Source organism: Lissotriton helveticus, chromosome 2_1 (assembly GCF_964261635.1).
Source record: "Lissotriton helveticus chromosome 2_1, aLisHel1.1, whole genome shotgun sequence".
Classification (NCBI taxonomy): Eukaryota; Metazoa; Chordata; class Amphibia; order Caudata; family Salamandridae; genus Lissotriton; species Lissotriton helveticus.
This window is the reverse complement of record NC_136059.1, coordinates 2,097,740,260-2,097,764,991: the sequence shown is the minus strand read 5'-3', so window position 1 is coordinate 2,097,764,991 and position 24,732 is coordinate 2,097,740,260. Positions and strand designations below refer to the sequence as shown.

Below are 24,732 nucleotides of genomic sequence, written 5' to 3'. Positions count from 1 at the left end.
ACAAGGCCAACCAAAGCCACAAATAACTAAGCTGCTGACTAGGATCCCCCCAGTACAGCTCACCCCGGACTCCTACCCATATGTGGCCATACTTACTAACGTTCCACCCCTACTGGAGGGCCAAAGAGAAACCTATGACACACTAAAAAACAAGGCCATGCATTGGCTTCGTGTCAACAGACCCCTGCCAGGGGGAGTGGACGGCCTGATAATTGGGGCCAGAAGGGTCAATTGGATAGGGAACACCTTAAAAAAACAGGGGGGTGAGTGCATTATAATTAACTTCCAGGATCCAAGGGTTGTGGGGTTGATTACGGGACCTGGTTGGAATATTAGTATTGGTGGGATTGGGGTGGTGGACCTCACCTTTTTTTATCCCAGACCGGTGGTGATCTACCCTGGGGGCTGTAGGGAGCAATTGAGATCTAGTCTCTGTCCCTGGTTAGAGGCTGGCCCCCCAGCTGCTCCCATACCAAGAATAAATGATTGCTACAAACAGGCATTTAACCCTCTAAATGTGCATGGGCAGATGAGGTGGGGATGTTGACAGAGATCTGCCGAACAAACAAACTTGGAAGGGGAAACGGTCAGGGGAAGCATCCCAGATGCAACATTGACACCCAACGAAGATGTAATGTGTCAAATATCTGAAGTGGTGAACGAGAGGGATGGGAACATTATTGTATGTTCGGAGGGCTGGGTGGGTGAACCGGGCCTTACAACCACCAGTTGCACTAAGGAGGGATCGGATGTAAATTGTTTAAATGTTGTTCTAGGAGAGGATTGTGATTGCGGGAGGCTGACTGATGCACCGACCATGGCACCTAATGAAAAGGGGACTTGTATAGAAAATTCCCTGGAGAGATTTTTGTCATGGAATATAGCGGGGCTCGGGGCTAGATTGTTGTCACAGCATTGGATAGATTTTGTAAGTGGGTTTCAAATGTGCCTATTCCAAGAAACGTGGGCTTGTGACCCAATTCATTTCCCGGGTTACTTAAATTTTTGTATACCAGCAATGAGAGGCCCTAGGGGTAGACCTATGGGTGGCCTCACAGTCTGGATCAAGCAAGATTCAAAAGTAAAAACAAAAATGATTGATCTAGGTTGCAAGGATATACAATTATTGAGATTATCTGTAGGAAAGGGTGGTGTGATAGATATTTATAACATTTATGCTAGGGGCAAGAGTCTTGGGAATTCAGCTACCCTAGAAGTTCTATCCGCCTCCCTCGAATCCCAGTCAATTGGAAATAGAGTGATTTTGGCTGGTGATCTGAATAGGACATTTGAGCCTCTTGAAAATACTGTATATCCAATAGGACTAGAGGAAGATGCCCTTTGGGGCATCCCAAATCTAAACCTCATACCTGTGAAGCGGTGGACAAAAGATATTTTGTTGTTGAATGCATTATGTCTGGAGTATGGTTTGAGGGCCCTCAATGGCAGGACAAAAAGCGACCAAGGAGGTAATTGTTCATTCGACAATGGTCATAATAAAAGTAGGATTGACTACGTCATCTGTAGTCTTGAGTTATGGTGTGGCGTGGGTGATATGGAAATCATGGGGAGAGTAGAAAGTGACCATAACCCCCTCTGTGTCTCCCACTCATGGTGGAGGGCCGCACGCGCAAACCCAGTGTCAGGTATTGAGAGTGTACCTGTTATGGCCAATGACTCAAGAAGGGTGAAATGGCCATATGTGCTGGCCAATTTGGCCACCTTGGAATCCATTAATTTGGAGGTAGACAATGCTATTGCTGCCATGGAAAAAGTAGATTCTGTAACACCAGGCTCCGTCCAAATAACTGATATACATGACACATTCTTCTCTTTGATAAAACCGCACTTCATCAAGCCAGTGAGGGCTAACAGAAAAGTACCAATTACATTGGCGAGCTGGTTCAACAAACAGTGTAGGGTAGCCAGACTGGAGTTGGGCAGAGCACTCAAAAACAGGGATAAGGCCTTGATTAGCGCCACCAGGAAACATTATAATGACAGCATCCGCAAGGCTAAGAAGCGGTGGGATGAGGAGTATTGGGAGGAGCTACCCGAGGCCGCAGGGCAAAAGGATTCCAGACTTTTCTGGAAAATTGTGAAATGGGGAAGAGGGGGTACCCCCAATAATCCCGACAACAATGTCGATGAGGCATTGTGGGTCGATTATTTTAAACCCCAGTATGCTGAGAGCAGGGATATGGTGGCCATAGAACCAATTTCTATGGTATTTTGCAAGGGCGATTTATTTCTAACTAAGGATGCGGAACTCGTAATTTCAACCCTGCAGGGGGGGAAAGCCCCTGGGCTAGATGGAATCCCCTCAGACATTTTTAAGCACGACAAGGTTCGGTGGGCAAAATATGCGACCTTGTTGGGAAACGGCCTAGCCAAAGGGGCAAAAATCCCCAATATATGGAAGGGGGCAATAATAATACCGATCTTCAAGAAAGGTGACCGGTCACTCCCGGCAAATTATAGACCAATAAGTTTGCTGGCCACTATGCAAAAAGTAGTGGGGAAGATGTTGGTCGACAAACTTATGGCCTGGGTAGAAGACAATAATGCTTTATCCCCCTTCCAGGCAGGATTTAGACGTGCAACCAGTACGGTCGATCAAATTTTTCGCTTCACCATGCTACGGTGGGGGACTGTACTCCTGGGTAAAGGCAGCCTCTATGTAGCATTTGTAGATCTAAGGGCTGCCTTTGATCTGGTGCCTAGGAGCACGTTGTGGGAGGTTTTGTCCAAGATAGGGGTCCCACTTGATTTGCTCACCTTGATAATGCGTCTCCATGAAAGTAACTATGCCAAGGTTCAGTGGGGGAGGAATGGGGAATCCACTACCAACTTCCCAGTTGAGCGGGGGGTACGGCAGGGATGTGCAATGGCACCCCTGCTGTTCTCCCTGTTCATCAATGGCATAGTGGATAGGATATTGGACGCAATGGTTGACGCACCTTCGTTAGCGGGCATCAGAGTTCCAATTCTGATGTTCGCTGACGACACCTTGATCGTGTCCAAGACCCCGTCGGGTCTCCAGCGCGCCCTGAACATATTCGACACATTCTGTAAAGAACGGGGCCTCGAGGTTAATGTAAATAAAACCAAGTTGATGGCCTTTGGGCAAAAGCGCCAATCTCAACCCAAGGTATTCTTGAATAACATCAAATTAGAGTTAGTAAATGTTTTTACATACCTTGGGGTGGAGATATCAAGTAAACTTGGTTGGGCAAGACACGTAGAGAAGGCGGTGTTGAAACACCAGCAGATTTCAGGAGCCCTCAGGGTTGAGCAAGTAAAATCGAAAACTAGGCCTATAAAACCTGTTCTTATGGTTTATGACGCAAAAGCCCTGGGCGCAACCCTCTATGGGGCTGAAGTCTGGGGCTTTGAGAGTCTTACCATCCTCCAAAGATCTGAGAACAGGTTTGTGAGAGGGATAACTAGTCTCCCCCAAAGCACCCCATTAATACCGCTTGGTTTTGATTTAGGCAGAAGATCGCTTAGTGACCGTGCCCGATTGAGGCCTATCCTCTATTGGAGACGGCTATGGACAACCGTGGAAATAAGACACTACGCTGAGGGGTTCTTAGCATTAGCCAAATCAGATGCTTTTCGTAAAATTGCATGGCTAAAAATGCTAAGGGACGTCCTTGCCGAGCTTGGGCTCTCCAAACTTTGGGAAAATCCCCTTGGGGAAGTATTCCCTAGTAAATCCAGTATTAAGGAAATATATTGGGATTATATCGATCAGAAGCTTTGGAGGAGCGTAACCTCGGAATCCATGGGGGGTAGATTCATGGAAATTAAACCAAGACCAGCCCTAGAAAAGTATTGGGACAGTATAACTGTTCCATTAGATAGGAAATTATTTTTCCAATTAAGGGCAGGTTCTCTCCCCTTGAGGTGTTTGACGTCCAGTTGGAGAACTAGTAGTAGTTCGTGCTGCCCGTCATGTGGGGCCCCCAACGAAAGCATCGCACATTTCCTTTTTTTATGCGAGGCTTATGTAAATCCAAGAAAATCTTGGTTGGCTCCTGTTTGTAGGAACCTTGGTGTCCTAAGCGGTGTTGAGGGGTTGAGAATTATTTGTTCCTCCACTGAAATGTCCATCGTAGTTGGAACGGCAAAATATCTGGGGTGGGCATGGTCCATAAGGAGGAGGGCTCTATCCTCTAATGTGCCTTGATTTTTACCTCTTCCGCTTGTTTGATTTATCCTTGCAAGCATCTACTGGGAGAAAGACATGAATTTTAACTAGAAAATGCTGTTAAATATGTATGTTAGGAGTCTTGATTGTATAAACTTGGGAATGGTCCGTAACGCGGAGGTTTCTACACCTTAACATGCATCTAGTTCCAGCACTTTATGAGAAAGCTTATTTTAAAATCCCAATTGGTAATAACTTTTATGCTTATGTACTATGTATTTTTAATTACAAATTTATTGTTATCAAATGCTTGAAGTTTTAAAATGTATGAATTTATATGTGTGTGCTTTTATGAGTGTATAACTCGAATAAAGCTTTTTCAATCAATCACTACTATATTTCATTCCAGACATGGTCTGTTTGACAGTGCCTGTAATGGTGTTGCTGGAGATATCACTAACTGTTATGTGCTGTGAGCATAACATGTGTATATGATCCAGAGATGTTTTAATGAATGGGCAAAGTGGGCTCTAGCCCAGGGCCCCAGCCTTTCAAGGGGCCCCCTGACAGAGTCAGCTCCATTCTCCAGAGTTTTGCCCTAATGACCTTGAATATTTCTTAAACAGATTCTTTTAAATACTGATTTCCTTTCATTTAATTTTATGTACCTGATGTGTGAATCTAGTTCAGCCATTTTGCAAAGATATGTTGTGTTTAAGTTTCATGCAATATACATAAAAAAAGTTTCTTTTAGATCAAAACAAGGCCTAGCATACAAGAAATGGGAGGTTGTCACAGAGATTATTTGCAGGAATATTGGTGAGCTGCTGCTGTGTTACAATATTGAAAACCCACAAAACTATCCCTGAATATTAGATGTAAACACATTTAGGGCCTTATTTATGAGAAGTGATGCATCACTGTGTGAAAACAGGGATGCGTCACTTCTTAGTGCGCCCTCCTTGCGACATGATGGATACGTCATATTTACTGTATGACGCATCATGTCACAAGGAGTTATAGATACGTAAGTATTTCTGATGTATCTGTAGGTGCAAAAGTGATACATTGCTGGGGTGTGTCTGAAAATAGACGCAACTCCAGCAATGTGTCCTTTCACATGGGGCAAGCCCCATGTGAAAGGGCCTGCATCAGTCTTACGCCTGCTGTGAGGCAGGTGTAAGATATTGACGTAAAGGCATCCTAGAAGTGGTGCACTGAGTTCTGATAGATTTCAATGTGCCACTTCTACGAGGCTTTTTGCGGGGGAAAAACCCACCCAGCATACATTATGCATACCTGGAGCAGGTATAATGTGGTGCAGGGGTTTACAAAGTGACACATCTGTCTAGATGTGTCACTTTGTAAATAGGGCGGAACGTGGCACATTTTTTACGCTGCCGGTGCGTCACAAAAAGCGACGCACCGGCGGCATAAAAGTGAAGCAAGGCCTCATAAATAAGTTGTTTCTTTGCACTGTCAGGTACCTAATGAAATGAAAAGAAATAGTGTATTTAATAAAGTGCGCACCTACTCAGACTAGAGTGTCCTGGCACGTGACAGCGGGAGGAAAACATGCGTAAAAGATCCACCTGTTATTAAAAAGCCAGGTTTTTAAGTTCTTCCTGAAAGAGAGTAGGTCTGTGGTTAGTCTCAGAAACTCAGGGAGTCGATTCCACAATTTTGCACCTAGAAAGCAGAGGGATCTGCCTCCAGTGCGGGCACAGAATATTTTAGGCACAATGGCCAGGTTGGCATTGGAAGATGTTAGGGGTCTAGATGTTGTGTAGCAAGTAACACGTTCATTTAGGTAGCCGTGTCCTAAGCCGTGGCAATCTTTAAAGAAGATGGACATCGCTTTGAAGTCGATCCGTTCTTTTATGCGGGGCTAGGGTAGAGACTTAAGAATAGGGATCATACTAGATCTGGGTTTAGGTCTCAAGTTGGCTCTGGCCGCCTAATTTTGTACCACTTGTAGGCACTGGATAAGGGATTTGGGAAGACCGAGGTACAAGCTGTTGACATAGTCAAGCTTTGATGTCACCAGAGCCTGCACCACGATCTTTCTGCCCTCAACCGGTAACAGTGGCAGGAATTATTTTTGCATCCAGAGTATGCCAAAGTAAGCGCCAGCTAGATTTTGGATTTTAAAGCGCACGGAGAGTGTCTTGTCTATGACAATTCCTACGTTTTTTACTTTCTCCTTTTCCGCGGGCGGGGGCAGCAGATCTTTTGGCCACCAAGAGCTCCAATCAGGTGTTTCTGGATAACCAAAGAAAACAACTTCAGTTTTGTCAGGATTGCACTTCAGCTGATTGAGCCAGTTAAAAACCTTTGTGAGGCAAGACCTAATCATTGCCCTGTCAAACTTTCTTTTTTCCCATGTCAAAATCAGATGAGTGTCATCAACATAGGAAACAATTTTGGCGCCCTCTTCCTCTACCAGAGATGCAAGGGGGAATAGATATATATTAAAAAACGGTGGAACGGAAAATGGACCCCTGAGGGACCCTACGTTCATGGCCGGAACCGGGGATCAGAAAGGGGGGAGCCAGATGTCCTGAGATCTATTTGCTAAGAAGGATGACATCTATGTTAAGGCGGTCCCCTCCAGGCCGATGTTAGCAAGTCTCTCCAGCAGCTTCTCATTGGGACCATATTGAAGGCCACCAACAAATCGAGCAGTATCAGAACAGCCGTGCCTCCCTGAGCCAGCTTACTCTTGAGAAATTCAGTCACTTCCAGCAGAGCGGACTCCGTACTGTAGTTAGCCCTAAAACCGTATTGGGACTCATGAAGAGCTTCCCATCTTCATTGTGTTTTGGAAGGGCTTTGTTTACATGCTTCTCTAATACTTTGGAGAGGGCCGGAAGAAGGGAGATTGGCCTGTAGTTAGCAGGGTCCATCGGTTTGGCGTTAGCCTTTTTTATCAGTGGAAGCATCTTAGCATTTTTCCATAATTTTGGCATGTTGCCTGAGGAGAGGGAAGCATTAAAGTGCTGGTTTACTGTGGGGTTTATGGTGGGAGCTAATACGTTCAGGATATTCGCTGGACAAGGGTCGGTAGGAGAGCCAGACTTAATGCTTTGGAGAAGGTTCAGTGACTCTTCAAGCTGAAACTCAGGGAAAGCTGGGATAGATGGAGATTCCAAGAGGTTGAAATTTGATATTAGAACTAAGATAGAAGGACAGTTCTTGCTCTGAGATGTTAGTGAAGGCCTGTTGGATCACAGAGATCTTTTTGTGGAAGAATTGAGCTATTTGCTTAGACCATTCTTCCATGCATTGCCCTTCCTTTGTGTCGGCTTTCGGGCGGTAAAGGATTTAACTATGCTAAAGATTTCCTTACTCTTGTTTTGGACATTTTCTATCTTGGTTTGAAAGAAGTTTTTCTTGGCTGCCTTCACAAGAATGTAATGAACTTTTAAGGTGTCTTTATACACCTTCCTGTCCTCAGGAAGAAAGGATTTAAACCATTTCTGTTCCATTTTTCTCCAGTTTCTTTTGCCAGATCTGAGGTAATTGTTAAACCATGGAGCTGGTGGAGCCAACCTCTTTGAGAAGCGGGAAACAACTGGTAACGCTGCAACAATGTTGGGTCGGGGCCATGATTCAATTGTGAAGGCACCCGAGTTAGGTCAGCCAGACAGCTCTGGTGAGGAATGACCGAGGGCATCTGCTAACATCGGGATGGATATTTTATGGAACGTTCTGTAATTAGGGACCCTCTTCCCTGGGTTAGCCTGAGGGGCTGTGGCAGAGTTTGGAATGACTAATTTTAATAGGATGTGGTCAGACCAGGTAATGGGAAGAGGAAGGCATACTTATATGCATCAAAAGTCTACCTCCAAGGTCGGATCAGCCCCAGTACACTGACATAATGGTAGCTGCCTAAGGCTAATCAGTTTTTCCCTATTGTAATATAGTGGAAGAAACTTACTGGAGGGAAACTGGGCAGCATGGCCGGCGCCACACAATAAAAATGATTGACTCTAAACACTGGGAACTGCTTTTTCTGGACATACAAGTCTTTTGCGAGGAGGAAACATACAATGCATCTATCAGCCTGCTTAACATCAGCAAAATCATCCCATTTTATGGCTAATTATTCCATATAATTTCTGTTTGTATTACTAACACATTTAATACATTTACCCATTGCACCATTCACTAGCCCTTCTCCAATGTTTAGATTACAACCTAAAATTACTTGACAATTTTTACAGATAGGTAACTGTTTTTTTAATCCTGCAGTTTTTGACACAGACTTTTCAAAACCATCCATTGCAGTTTTTCTGTTAGTAGCACTGTAACTCCTTGATGTTCCATTTTATCATTTGTTTTAATTTCAACAATCTCTTCTTTTTTCAGTTGAAATATTTGTTCGTTGAATTTACTACACAAGATTTGGCATCAAACATACATTAGACTTCTCTCCCTTAACAAAACTGTACATTACTTCAGCAGCTGAAACATTATTTGGAAACAAACATTTTTGATGAGAGGGGTTTTTAATACTATCTTTCCCTCGTATATGCTTTAGCAAATCTGCATAATGCATATCTGATGCTTGGCGCATATTTTGATTAACTCTTTGTATTGAAAGTGTTCCCAAATGTTTACATTTCCAATACTTCCTAGTGAATTCCTTGTTTCATTATGCAATAGTTTCTTGAATACAGGTTGTCCTTTTACAGGAGTTAGTTGAAGACTATTAAGTGTTTCCCTCCAAAAAGTACATTGTAATCAGTTTTTTATATTTGCTGCATTCTGAAATGTATAAAATCTAACATTAGGTTAGGCACCATACTGACTTCATCAATAATTAGTAGCTTTTATTTCTTTAATGCTCTTGCCATTTCATAACAAACATTACCCGATCATTTGTTGTATTGTAATTTCTTGTCATGTTCAACAGGCAGCAATAATAATCGAAGAAGGGTAACTCCTTTAACATTATGAGCAGCTACGCCTGTTGGTGCAGTGACTACACATGAAAAATTGGAATCTGTTGTCTTTAATCAAGAAGCTTTTTCCAGTTCCAGCTTGACCACTTATATACAATAGAACTGGTTTATACATAAAAAATGCACACATTGTATTCACATGGAGAAATCCATGTTCTACCATACCCTTTACCTCTTCAAAAATGTCTTTCTGATCTGCATTCAATTGCTATATTGGTAGTTCTGAATCCACAGTATCCTGTCTAACTTACTGCATTGGATTATCCACATCATTCATTGCTATTGCAGCTTCATCTTTAATGATTAGTTGCGCAAGAGGATCTTGACTTCCAGGTGCTGAACTTTGACTGCTCTGAAAACGCGTTCTTGCTATCTCAGTAGCAATTGTTTCTTCTTGTTCTATTTCTTCTCTCAAATTTTGAAGATACACTGGAAACACACAAAATAAATGCTGTTTTTCATAGTGTTGAATGAGTCATCATAACAGTCAAATTCTCCAAGCAGCTCACTTTCAGTTAGCCACGGCTTAAACACCTGTAACAGGGCTATATACAAACACTCTTTTGTCTGGAGTGTGGCAACTTATCTATCAATGTTTGGTTAAATTTCACCAAACATCCTTCATATCCAGCCATAGCAAAATTAACTTCATCTATGTTTTCACTGATATTACTTCTGAAAGCATAGTGTTGAAGTATTTGATAAAGACACATCCTTTCCAGATGATGACTGTTTCTTGGATATTATATATCCAGTATGGTACTCTTTAGGATATCTGTGCTATCTGGCTCGAATTCTGCAAGATACTGAATTTCAGGTAAAGACTTCAGTTCTCTGTTTCAAATATTAGCAAGCCCTCAAGTCACTCATAGAATTTCTCTAGATTTAGAAAACAGATTAACTGAGCCTAACCCGTCTACACATTCATAGGAGCCTATCACTTTGTGAGAAAGCATTTTCAAACTAAAACTGTACAATTTCTTTGTAACACTCTTTTCTGCTGAAATCTCCTCCTACATCTCTTTCATCTCAGTTTTCTCTGACTTTGTTATATAAGAGGCAACGTACCGAGCAACACCAATTTAGCTATCTACAACAAACGGCACATCCATGCTTGTATTCCACATATTCAGAATCACAGGGTGGTAGTCAATAAAGTACTTGGAGGCCTCTGTTCTTCTTAGGTTGTATGTATTTTTCAGTGATTCCCTTGTAAGTGTATGTCTGACTACAGACGAAAAGCTGTTGACTCTTCCTTGTGAGATGACAGGACGTGGGAATCCGAAACAACACCTTGCATAAAATTCCCCTTTTGCTTTGCATTTTTGCTAACAATATTTTTTGCATCTACGATTTTGGTATTGTAGAACTTATTTTCCTAATATGTTGTCATTACTCTTGTTTGGAATGGAGCAATACTGCTCAATGAAAGACAACACAGACTCATCACTGTCTGTTCCAAACTTTGGGGCATCTTTTACCCACAACAGCATGTGAATATGGGGAGCACCTCTGGATTGGTACTCTTTATGCCAAAAGAAACCAACCACTTCATAAAGAGGAGGTTTTATTTTGTTAAAGATGAAAGCCATCATTGCTTGAAATCTGTGATTAAAATATTTGCAAACATTTGCAGGGTCTAGTTAGCACAGTTTTCCTGGAGTCTTCAGATGAATGTTTATATATTTTAATTTGCCTTTTGCAAGAATTCTAGCAGGTCACCCTATGCATATTGAGCAACTCTAGGCATCAGGAACCAAAAAGGGGCTCCAAGGTTCCTCAACATGCAATTGAGTTTACCATGACACCGATATCAATATTCATTAGTTCCAAGTTGACATGCCATTAGGTTTATTACATTGTATCCCAGGTGCTCATCTTGTCCTTGAATATAATCCACAGCATATAAGAGATCAGACAAGTCCCTCTCAAATAATAGTTGACATATAAATGGAATACACTGACGAAATCTAGGATTTTCTGAAAAAAGTCTACTAAATCTATACTCAGCTGCAGGTATTTGCATAACCCGCTCGTCATACCTGCCACCTACTCCAGTAAGAAAAATATGTGGGAAACATCAAGCTTCTAAACTTTTTTCCCTCACACTTAATGGAGCTCATTTTGCTTCCTTCATTTGAAACAGCTCAATGGCATCATCAATAACCTCTTTAGAATGCAAAGGGTAGATTCCATCATGTTCATACATTTCTTCTGTTCTCGGCTAATGCACCTTCTCAATCTGACATGTTGATGGAAATGTCTGATCCTTCAGATGTGTGATATCTTGCAGGCTTTCCACATTTCTATAGTAAATATTGTTTTGTACCAGATATAAAGTAGATTTATTTACACTTTGGTAACATCTACTAACTCCTGCCATATCTTGTTCTTGGTAGGCACACCATTTATAAGAATTACTAGTCCTGCCGCTAAATCTCTATCTATCCCTACCATTTCAATGTTTTTCTTAACCGATTTGCTGCTAGGCCTTTCCCCCGTGCTAAGCCTTTTTTTTGGCTATTTGGGATAGTTTGCTCTTAGGCACCTGTTACTTCTTGACCACATAAGATATCCACACCACATTTGCGTCCTTTTTTCCCAACATCATGGGGATCCTAAATATACCCAGGGTTTGTGGATTCCCCTGGAGGGGACCAATAAATGAGCCAAAATACAGCAATATGTTGTTTCGTTTTGGAAAAACTGGAAAAAGATGAAAGCGTCTGTTTTTTCCTTCCAAATGGTATCAAAAAAGGGGTTGTGGTGCTGAAATCACCATCTTCCCAGCTTTCAGGGACAAGCAGACCTTTGTCATAAAACCTACATTTTTTACACAGTTTTGGCATTTTTCTGGGACATAGCCTATTTTTTGTGCTTTCAACCTCCCAGTAATGGTAGAAATGGGTATGAAAGCAATAATGGATCCTGGAAAGCTATACATTTTAGAAAAGTAGACAACATTCTGAATTCAGTAAAAGGGTCATTTGTGTAGATCCTTCAAGGTTTCTTTAAAGAAACTAACAGTTAAATGTAGGAAAAATTGAAAATGAGTTGAAAGAACAGCCATTTGTGTCAACGTTTTCACCTGTAACTTCTATTTATGACAGCTGTTTAAAAGCATTATACCGTTAAATCCGCTATACCTTTCTGGTTGTCGGGATATAAAGGACTTTTAGGTTCACCAAGAACGCGACAAACCCAGAGCCAATAACTGAGCAGCGACTCACAATTTTTTTTTTAATATGTACCGGGTATATAACAATTATTTTGGGAAAATGTATGCATTGGTAGATGGTAGACGGTATGTATTTCTGAAATGGAAACAAAATATAGAGTTTTGAAACAGTAGATATTAGCACATTTCCAAAATTGGGAATACCCATACTAGCATGAGACTTATAGGTCATTTTTCACAATGACTTCTTTTTTACACATTGTCATTCATTTTGAAGGCAGAAATGCATCAAAAGTCATTAGGTAATAACAGTTGCTCTACAATTCTGTATTAACCTAAGTCTCCCGATGAAAATAGTACCTCACTTGTGTGGGTAGGCCTAGTGCCCACAACAGGAAATGGCTCAAAATGCAACGTGGACACACCACATTTTCACAATGAAAAATTACCCTTTTTTTTGCAAAGTGCCTAGCTGTAGTCTTTTAATCCTAGCTCTGCTGGCAACTAAGGAAACCTAGCAAACCTATACATTTCTGAAAACTAGACACCCAGGGTAATCCAAGATGGGGTGACTTGACTGTCTCTCATCAGATTCTGTTACCCAGAATAAAATTACAAACATAAAAAATTGTCAAACAAAACACATTTTCCTCACATTTCTGTAGTGGAAACTCCTGGAATATGCATAGATCCACGAAATTCCACCCACCCCGCATTCCCCAAAGTCTCCTGAGAAAAATGGTACTTCACTTGTGTGGATAGGCCTAGTGCCCGCAAAAGGAAACGCCCAAAATGCAATGTGGACACACCAGATTTTCACAGTGAAAAATTGCCCTTTTTTTTTGCAAAGTGCATAGCTGTAGTTTTTGAACCCTTGGTCTGCTGGCACCTAGGGAAACCTAGCACACCTATACATTTTTGAAAACTATACACCCGGGGGATCCAGACTCTCACCAGGTTCTGATACCCAGAATCGCTTGCAAATCTAAAAGTTTGAAAAAAAAATACAGATTTTCCCCACATTTCTGTGGTGGAAAGGTCTGGAATCTGTGTGGATCCACATACTTCTACCCACTCATCGTTCCCCAAAGTCTTCTGAAAAAAATGTTACCTTACTTGCAGGGGTGGGTCAAGTAACCGCCACAGGCAAGGGCCCAAAACCTATTGAGGAGACATCAAATTGACCTATCACAAACCAACCTGTTTTTGCAAGGGGGTCCGATTTGTTTTTGGCCCGGAGCTCGGCGGTCATCTAGGGGAACTTACCAAACCCACATATTTCTGAAAACTAGATACCCAGGGGAGCCAGAGGTATGGCTAGCATGGGTCCCCCAACATTCTCCAAACCAGTATCTCCTGCAAACCTCAAATTTAGCTGAAGAAATCACTTTGTTCTCAAATTTCTGTGTGGGAAAGTCTGGAATCTGCGTGGATCCACAAATTTCCTCTCACCCAGCATTTCTCCAGGTCTCCAAATAAAAATAGTACATCCCTTTTGTGGTTAGGCTTAATGGCTGCATTAGGAAATGGCCCAAAACGCGGGGGATCCTCGGGTGTCCAGTTTTCAGAAATGTGTAGGTTTTGTAGATTTCCCTAGATGGCGGCTGAGCCCTGGGCCAAAAACACATGGGTCACCCCTTGCAAATCCAGGTTGGTTTGTGATATGTAATCTTGTTGCTGCCTCAATAGGTTTTGGGCCCTTGCTTGTCGCGGGTCCTTGACCCACCCATGCAAGTGAGGTACAATTTTTATTGGGAGACCTGGGGGAATAAATCCCTGGTGCCTAGTAGGGTTTGCTGCCTCTCCCCTCCTGCCTAGGACAGAAAGGCCAAAAAAGGGGCAGATCTGTCCCCAGGAGGGGCAGAAAAAACATTAACTACATTTTACCCCCTTGGAAGCAGCCATGTCACTTCCATTACACACAAATCATAATCCCTGGTGCCTAGTGGGTTTTTTGCCCCCTCCCGTGGGCAGAAAGGCCAAAATAACGGGCTGATCTGCCCCCAGGGGGGACAGAACATACAGATAAAAAATCAGCCCCTTGGAAGCGACCCTTGCCCAAGTAGTTGCTTTCATTTTAATGTTAAAGAAGTCCCTGGTGTTTAGTGGGGCTTTCTCCCCCCTGGGGACAAAAAGGCCCCAAGAAAGGGCAGAATACACCAACTAAAAAAATCTGCCCCCTGGAAGCGACTCTTGCCAAAGGGGTCACTTCCATATTACTTTTTCTTTAAATCCCTGGCTTTAGTGGGCTTTTCTGCACCCCCCGGAGCCAGAAACACCAAAAAAATGCAGAAAAGTCTACCAATTATTTTGGCCCATATGGAAGCCACCCTTGCCGCTTCCGTTTAAATTTTAACACACTCCCTGGTGTCTAGTGGGGTTTTCTGCCACCCCTGGGGGCAAAAAAGGACAAATTAACAGGCCCCAGGGGGGCAGAATACACTTTAAAAAAAATATGTCCCACGGAAGCGACCCTTGCCCAAGAGGTCACTTCCATTTTATTTTTTAGAAATTCCCTGGCTCTAGTGGGCTTTTCTGCCCCCTCCCTGGTCCAGAAATGCCAACAAATTAAGGAGATCTGTCCCCAGGGGGGCAAAAAAGTCTTGAAATAATTTTGCCCCCTAAGGAAGTGACCCTTGCCCAAGGCGTTGCTTCCTTTGAATAAAAAAACATCCCTGGTGTCTAGTGGGGGCATTCCTGCTGCACGATTGCGACGCTGTGCACGATTGTGCAGCAGGAATGCCCTGAATTGAGACATCAGGGTAGGGGAAAAACTCTTTCTTCTCCCTCAATGCCTCAATACATCAGAATTTCTCCCACCGCCCCACCGGAGCAAGGAAACTAACCTTGTTCCTCAGTGGACGCCTGGAAGCAAATGGCTTCCAGGCGTCCAGCGCATCTTGATGATGTCTGTGTGCGCTCTGCTCACTGGCGTCACAGGATTGCTGAGGGGGCAAGGGCTGCTGCAGAAACTCTTCCCCTGCCATCCCTGCTAGGGGGAGTAGATGGGCTGCCCATTGCGGGAGCGCCAGCAACCCCCCCCCCCTCCCCGGGTGGGTGCCATGAAGGAGCTGTTCCATCATGAGCACATGCCCATCGTTGCTCATGATGGAACAGCTCCGTCATGAGCATGGAAGGGGTTACCCAAACCGGGGAAATTGTTTGACTTTGAGGGGTTAAGATTTACTCTTTGTAATCCAAACATAACAACATTAGTTAAAATACTGGACATTGGGAGGGTCAAGATTAGTATTTCCACTCCAAACCTAACCATATTGTGGAAAGTGTTGACCTTTTGGGGATTCATATTTATTACACCCACTCCAAACATTACCACATGGGGAAACGTGATGGATTTTAGGGGGGGCATATTTATTATTCCCACTTGAACATAACCATATTGGGGAAAGTGCTAGACTTTTGGGTTCAAATTTGTAATTCAAAGTCAAAACATAAATACACTGATTAAAATATTGGACATGGGGGGGTTAAGTTTAGTATTTCCACTCCAAACTTAATCAGATTGTGGAAAGTGTTGGACATTTGGGTTCAATCTTGATATACCAGCTCAAAACATAACGACATTCGGAGAAATGGTGGTAATTGTGGGGTTAAAATTACTATTCAAAACTTAACCACATTGGGGAGAAGGCTTGACTTTGGGGGTTAAAATGTACTTTTCCAACTCAAACATTAACCATGTTGGGGAAAGTGTTGGGCTTTGAGGTGGTCAAATTTACTGTTTTCACTCAAAACATAGCTACAGTTGGAAAAATTACTTTGGAGTTTGAAGGAGTTTAGATTCACTATTTCTGCTCCAAACTTCATTACATTGTGGTAAGTGTTGAAATTAGAGGGGATGGTCAAGTGCACTATTTCCACTCCATCCTTAAAGACATTAAGGAATAATTATTAATAGACTTTAAACTAAATAAGACACAGAACAGAAATCAATGAAAACATTTGAAAAACATAACAATATCAACATTGAATTAACAAATTAAAAACAATTCATCGAACATTTTTATTTTTACATAGCTTAAAACAAAAAAAACGTAATTTACCAACAAAATAATACAACATTTTCAAACATCACAAACCTAAATAATGAAGAGCTTTAAAATACTCCCCACCACAACCCACTATAAACCAAATATGCCACTCATACAATTGTTATTACAAAAATAAACATTAAAATAAAACAACATATAACAAAACAAATAACTTAAAGTGATATATATTCAAGTGATATAACACACACAGGTGTGTCCCATGTCTACAGCTCATGTCATTAAAGCAATGGAACCTTTGCAAACTCTATAATACTGAGCAGCACAGTTCCCAGTTTACCAAGGTCACTGCCCTGTACCTCCATCACTATTTGTCTACACTAAGTAGCTACCTCTGCTTATGAAGGGCATGAGCTACCTTCTTTCATCTTCAGCACAAACCAATTAAATCATGATGAAGTATGAACCGTTACAATTTTTGGAGAAATATTTTACAGCTGCAATGTATATCCAATATAAATAAGCTTTTTTTTATATACATAAAACTCCATTTGCTCTCCCAACAGCAACAGTTGTTTTAAAAAGTACTATCCACTTCTAACAAATGTATAAGGACCTTATTATGACTTTGGTGGTCTTGGAGCAGGGCGGCCATGCTTCCACCCCGCTCCGAGACTGCCAAACCTGTTAAAGCATGCCCGCCAGGGTACAACTTATTTTTACTCTGGTGGGTAGTTCTTTGGTGGTCCCACGCACTGCCTTTGAAAAAAGACACCGCAATGGGAGTGTCAAAGGTAGTTCCTGCGTGGCATTGACGGTCAAGTCCATGCCCTTCAGGAACTGGGGGTACATGCACACAGGTGCCCCCCTGCATGCATCCCATGGGGCAGAGGCAACAAGGGGCCCTGTTGCACTGCCTTGAAAAGTGTGGTGGTAAAGAAACTCCTAATATGCTTGGTGGTGCCACAGGGGATTATGGATTCCTGGTGGAAGCAGCCGTCCATGGCAGTCAAACAGCCACAGTCCTAATGTGGCAGGCAGAACTCCAGCCTGGCGGTCCGCAGACTGACACTAAGGGTTCAGCAGTCTACTGTCCAAACTCGTAATAAGGGCATAAGATTAAATGCTAAAACTGCGGAGGTGGACGCTTGACCGAGGGTCGAGGGCGGTGTTAGTGCTGCTGAATCTCTCAGCAGCATTCGACACCGTCTCTCATAAAATTCTGCTGGGAAGGCTGGAGGAGGTGGGGCTAGGTGGCTCTGTACTGAAATGGCTGGCATCCTATCTGTCTGAACGCACACAGCAGGTCTTCACCCCTCCTTTCACCTCCCCAGCTCGACCACTTAAATGGGGAGTCCCACAGGGCTCCTCCCTAAGCCCGCTTTTGTTCAATGTTTATTTCACCCCCCTAGCCAAGCTGATTGCTGAAACTGGGATCAAATCCACATCCTACGCTGATGACATTCAGCTACTCTTTACGTTCGACACCCCCTCCGCCTCTGCCTTTGACCCACTGAAATCCTGTCTCAGGGCCATTTCTGACTGGATGGATGCAAACTCCCTCCGTCTCAATGCAGGTAAAACGGAGATCCTGTTTTTCAATTCACCCTCTCCCCTGGACCCTAGCCTCTGGTGGCCAGTGGACCTGTGTCCAGCCCCCATGCCTAAAGACTCGGTAAAAAATCTGGGAGTACGCTGGGACAACCAGCTCAGCTTTAGCAACCAGGTACAAACAGTTGCAGCCTCCTGCTTCACCAAAATCAGAACAATCAAACGGCTTATCAATTACCTGCCGGAGGATTGCCGTAAGACTGTGATCCAGGCATTAATCATTTCCCACCTTGATTATGCCAATGCCCTCTACCTTGGCATCACAGCCGGCCTATGCCGTAAGCTGCAGACAGTCCAAAATGCCGCCGCCCGGCTGGTGGAGAGAATTCCTGCCAGACATCACATCTCTCCACTTCTCCGTAAACTGCACTGGCTACCAATTGCAAGGAGATGCATCTTTAAAGCAATGACGCTTGCTTTCCGGGCATCCAAAGGCACTGGATCGGCCCACCTGAAAAACACCTTACGTCCCTACGTTAAATCCAGGACACTTCTTTCCAACTCCCTACTTCTCCTAGAAACGCCTCGTTTTAAACGATCCCGGACAGGCGGAAAAACCTTCGAGGTCTGTGCTACTCAACACTGGAACAAGCTCCCACTACCTTTACGTAACTGCCAAGCAGAACCTACATTTCGCAAATCCCTGAAAACCCTCCTCTTTTCCTCCTAGTCCGGATATCCCGACCTTGTCCCTCATGTTGTCAGAGTTATCAGCGCCGGGACGCCCCGTTGGGGTCGCTGCGCCCTTTATAAAAGACACAAATAATAAACAAATAAATAAAACTGTTAGGAGCTTTCAGAATCTCTCAAAGTAATCACTCACCTACTGCATAATACTTCAGGCCTGTGGAACTCACGTAATATGTTGTATTGTAATTGCACAATATTACAGAAATTAAGCAGGACTAAGCGGAACTAAGGTGGAACAGCGCAAGATATCTCACCCAGAATTTAGCTCTATTTCTTAGTACAAAATGCACCCTAGTGTCTAAAATTGACTAGACGATGCATTTTGCACTAAGAAAATAACAGCTAGCAGCCTCTCATGCTCGTTAAGTTCATTGTTCCTTTGCTCGTGCATAGAATTTTATTGCCAAATTATTCATAATTATGTGAATTGACATCATTTTTGGTAATTTTACAAGAATAATGCAAAATTACAAAAATTACTGTAATTACTCAGGTGTAATTTAAATACTGCCCAGGCCTACATAATACCCCCTTATCCCATAATAATTCAAGCATCTGGACATAAACACTAGACACCCTGAATTTAGCTCTAGCCAACAGATGATGACGAGGAAAACTTCAAATAAAAAATTAAAATCAAATACTTTACACTCGCCATGTTGCCGAGTCAGCCTGGAGAGACTGCATCTATTCACCACAGCTGTCATACTCTCACCAATGTAGGACCCATGTCCACCCAACATTTAAGCAGACAGTGATGGAGGTCTGCTAAAATATCAGGTTCAGATGTACAGTAAATGTTGAGAGCTCTTTCCACACAGAAGCCAGTGTCAATAAATAACTAATCCCTGTTGCAAGGAGATTCACTTCCGGTAGTTTGCAAATTTAAACCAGCCACCCCTCGTAAACATGGCCAACAATTAATCGCTGTGTAAATTAATTTAAGATTCAAAGGTTTGAAGCAATTCACTCTGCAGTGTGCACTATACATATATGTAAATATTTGACGTATTAACAAATGTACACAATTTATTATGTTTAAATTGATTTAAGAAGAATCCTGTTAGGTAAAATTAACATGTGATCCAAAGTTGAACAATCAGGCATTGTGACATCTGCCTCCATAATATGAGGCAAAGAGCTCACGCTTGAATTGTTGCATCAGGTCACCATGCTCCTGGCATATTACTTTTAGTTTTTTATTCCCTGCCTCCCTGTTAAGTACCACCATTGCTTCACAAAGACTGTGCCTTAAAGCACCTTTGTCCTCATTCAGCATGCATGACATGGTGCTCCGCTGAGCACAGATGAGTGTAAAACATTTAAAGTGTTAGAACCACAGACATTTAGCATGCTCTACTCTGTTATTAATGGGTCGAGCAGTGGACCTTCCAGATGGTACAAGCTCCCCTAGATTTACAGCTGATCCCAGGTCTCACACATAATGTAATGCAAACCTTGTTTTATAAAAAAAAATAGTCTTTTAAAAGCCCTCCTGCGAAAAACAGCCTTTTCTGACGTTTTTTGCATTTTTTTTAAATGTGATTTTTTTTCAATGTAATGTGCAAGAACAACTGAACCACTTATAGTGTTTGCATTTGAGGTATTTGTGTAGGTCCTTCTGGGCAGAGGTGTTTCTCAAAGAGCGGTGCTGTATTCCGGTCTTCTACAGTAAGCATAGTTTAGATCCGGGGGTTAAAGGTAGAATTGGTCAAGTCACAGGTCGATGGGTAGTTCCAGGGGTAGTAATAAAGTTAAATGGCTCGGTTAATATAGGCCCACCTTATGGGGGTCATTATGATGGCGGATTTTCCGCTTACTCCGGGCTGGCGGAAGCCACCGCCGGCCCGGAGTATGCGGGAAATCCGCCGAGGAGGCCTGAAAGACTCACCGCCAAATCAGTATGGCTGGTGGGTCTCACAATCTGTTTGCCGCTTTTCCGCCGCGGTCAGAAGGCGACCACGGCGGAAAAGCACTAACATGGCAGGCGGTGTCTATCAGACACCGCCAGCCATATTAGGATGTAGGGAAAGTCATGCTTTTCCGCGGCGGCTTTTCTGCCGTGGAAGAGCATACGGACAATCACTTTGGGGGCCCGTTGCGGGCCCCCTGGGTGAAGGTTGCGTGGGGGGTGCACATGGGGGGTACCTATGGTACCCCCCTGCCTTTGCGTGCACGACGGACAGGGACCGCGCGGTGCCTGCCGCTTTGTGCATGCAAATGCACAGCTTTCGTTTTTTACATTGCGGCGGGTCCGCCGCAATGTTAAACATATAGGATGTGACCGCCAGGGTGGCGGTCACATCCTAATTGCCATGGAGGGACCGCCGCTGCCCATGCGGACGGTCCCTCCTACTCAGGGGTGGCGGACGGACGCAAGTCCGTCCGCCATCCTAATCGGCCCCTATATGTAGGCTCATCACTAGCTTAGATACTTGCTTAGGTTAAGGATCAGCAGCAACAGCAGAGGACGTTCTTTCTCCTACCTCGCAGCAAAAACCTGGAACTACTTCTCTCTGCAGCTACGGACCTTCACCCCTCTAATGGAATTCTGGAGAGCTCTTAAGACCTGGATGTTCATTTGAGTCACCTGAACTATCAGGACCCCCAAGCGTCTAGATACCCTTTTGGATGATTAGTTGCGCTATTCTATATATTAGAAGTAGGTGCAGGACGAAAAGTTACAGTTAAGGGCCAGGTACAGGGCTGTGGCTTTTTTTAGGGAAGGCTAAGTTCATGCACAGGATTGGCATTATTCTTAGACTCAGGTTGGGGTTGAAATTGAGTCTAATGCATACATTAGGAGTGTCTTGTAAATCCCAACACCTCTGCAAACACCAATACTGGGTGTGATATAATACAGTGGTTGGAATTTTCTGCTGGTAATTATCGTTAATTCAAACCTGCCCACACTTAAGGGAACTTACTGTATTGCCTTGAGTGAAAGGGAAAAAGCTGAAATTATCCCTATTTACAAAGATATATCCCATATATGCTCTCTCCTTGCACTGGTGCACTTGTGGCAGCCTAGTGCCAATGCAGGCACCCTTGCATAGTAGTGATGTATTTCTCCATAAAACCTATTCTTGGAGGTTTTGCCTTCTTTGTATGTGTGCTGCACTCGCAAATTGGGCTTGCCTGTCTTAATAAATACAGACATACATTTTGGGAAAGGGTTGCATCAAAAAAGTACCACAGCCTGACACAAAATGTTCGTAAAACTGGCCTTAGTGTGGTGTAGTATTGCCAATTTAATGGGAAAACTTATAACTGGCAATATTCATAACATTTGATAAATGACGAACTCCATTGTCTCATTTATCAGGTGGAATACATTTTGCACCAGTACCAGGGAATTCTTAATATTCTGGAACACCTTCTCTTTTTCTTTTGAGCAGCCTAACTCAGACTAACCCTCCACTGCAATGGGAGGGGGCTGAGCAAGCCACAATGGTCATGGGCTTGAGACTGCTGGCACTGTAATTCTCTTATTCGCTCCTCTGGAAGGAAGAGACACAATACTGGAGCTAAGCACCCACAAAGAGTAAATATAGGAATACAGCACACAAGCAGTCCAGGAACTGAAAAGTCTGAAACCCTGAGTTCCGCTGAAAGTTCACTGAAGCCATGACATGTCAATTTTTATGCTAGTCGCAGAGGAACATTGTCAGGTGTTAGTCCAGAATAGGCCTCTGCTACAAAAGAAGGTCACAGGCACCTCTCCCCACCCACCATCTTCAGATCATAAAACATCACTGTCATCTCCTGCACTGATGACACCTAACTAATCCTCTTGCTGATGGACAAGACAAACACCAACAGAACCAACTTCATCAACTGCATGACCATGGTAGCAGACTGGATTTGAACCATCTGCCTGATGCTCAACTCCAATAAGACGAATTACTGGTCTTCGGCAACAAGATCTCCCATGGAATTGCACCTGGGGGCTAGCAGGGCTAGTACCAACACCCACATACCAAGCATGAAATCAAGGGATCATCATAGATGGTAAGCTCAACATAATGGCTTAAGTCAACGTAAGTGCACCTCCTGCACCTCCTACACATGCTATGAAAAATCTGCAAATGGTTGTCTCAGAACTATAGATGGACAGTGATGCAAGCACTCATTACCATCAGGCTGCACTATGTCAATATTCTCTATGCCGGAATCTCCAGACAACCCCTAAACAGACTCCAGATCATCCAGAATGCAGTCACATGACTCATGCTTGACTTTCCAAGCAGCACCCACATCACACGGCACCTCAGGAAGCTTTACTGGCTCCTCATTCACAAGCACATCCAATTCAAACTACTCACACACACATACAAAGCCCTTCAGAACACACAAGCAGAATACTGAACAGCCTCATATACTTTCACCAACCCACCAGACACCTACACTCTGTCTCACTCTCACTTGCATACAATCCCCACATTCGCATAAATGAAACTGCAGATCGCTCATTCTGCTACATCGCACCCAAGATATGGAAGTACCTCCCTCAACACATCAGAGTCTCCTCCTTACTTCTTGAATTCCTCAAGAAGCTGACGACCTGGCTCTTCATATAAGCACCTTGAAGCCACACATCTTGCCCAAGCACCTGCATACCCTCTTAGGTGATTAGTGTGCTACGCAAATCAATATAACATAACATAACAGGAGATATGTAGGACAACTATCTGTCCATGATGCAAAACCACTTGTTCACCCAATATAGAATTCTTAGAGATATTGTGCAATAGATCGTGCACATTTCCCCCCAACAAGGATGCTGACCCTGAGGTAGTTGAACTACTTTTCGAACTGTCCATGTTCTTATTTTTATCGGTACAGTCCTTGTGGTCCAAGGTGCAGTAAGAGTTGGCCCCACCCTGGGGGCCAGGACAAGACAGTGTGATGGAAATGTGATGCATGAACCAGTCCGATAATTGAGAGAAAGTCACATATTATGAAACACAATTGTATTGATACTAATGAAAACACAATACTTTTATTTCATAAATAACATTTGTAATACATAATTTAAGCAGAGCCTAAGGCTACTGTTAAATTGAGGTTATTGCTTTAATATGAGGTTATTGTTACGTTGTGTTTTTTTAAATATTTGCTTTTATGTTACTGTATTTGGGAATTACTTTTTGGGATTATAGTAATAATCATTGTAATCATTTTCAATGCATTTTATTTATTTCTATTTTGCTTGAAAGAAAATATTTTTGTCGAAACAAAAGTATAATCTGAAACTCAGCCAGTATCTACCACAGACTCACGTTTATGCTGTGTGTTATGCGTGTTACTAAAGCAGCACAATCAGAAGCAGCTTCATACCTTGTGTCTTCTTCGCAAGCAACATGCGCAGTTTACAAAAATGAAGCCGGAATCGGGAAGATGCTGCGCAATAAGGGAAGTTTGCTTTAAACTTTTATTTAGCCGTTTAATGTAATTTAATAATGCGGGCGGGAGGCAGACGGCAGGCGATAGGCAGGCGGGCGGGAAGCGGGAGGTGGGTGGGCGGCGGGCGGCCGCGCGAAAAGGAAATAACGCAGAGAGGCACCGAGATTGCTTCAATTTCCGTGCCTCACAGCGATAGTCCCTTCTGCGACTTCTGCCCGACCCTAATACAGATTCATGCCCAGCCGCAAAAAGTGAACACGATGCTCCCTAAAAAGCTCCACTGTGTCAAAGCGAATTTCCCTGTGAGCAATCCTAACAAAATCTAGCTCTCTACAAAAACAAACCATTTATCTGTTAATATTCTTCTGAGCTCTGTCCACTGCCCCAGGATTCACTGCTCGCCGCCAAACCCTGCGGGGTACAAACTGCGTCAAAATCACGAAACACCCAGACCACTGCTTTGGGGAATGATGGGTGGTAGAAATTTGTGGATTCACACAGATTCCAGAACTTTCCACCACAGAAATGTGGGAAAATCTGTATTTTTTTTTCAAACTTTTTGATTTGCAAGCGATTCTGGGTAACAGAACCTGGTGAGAGCCTGGATCCCCCGGGTGTATAGTTTTCAATAATGTATAGGTGTGCTAGGTTTCCCTAGGTGCCAGCAGACCAAGGGTTCAAAAACTACAGCAATGCACTTTGCAAAAAAAGGGTAAT

General features: G+C 43.2%; 1 long non-coding RNA gene across 1 annotated transcript in view; it reads right to left on the bottom strand.

Moving 5' to 3' along the window:
- The window catches only part of LOC144820018 (uncharacterized), a 259,394-nt gene that overhangs the window by 198,654 nt on the left and 36,008 nt on the right, over nucleotides 1-24,732 (bottom strand). Inside the window, exon 2 of the long non-coding RNA XR_013607673.1 lies at nucleotides 9,372-9,549. This is a non-coding gene — a long non-coding RNA (uncharacterized LOC144820018). The remainder of the gene's footprint in view (nucleotides 1-9,371; nucleotides 9,550-24,732) is intronic.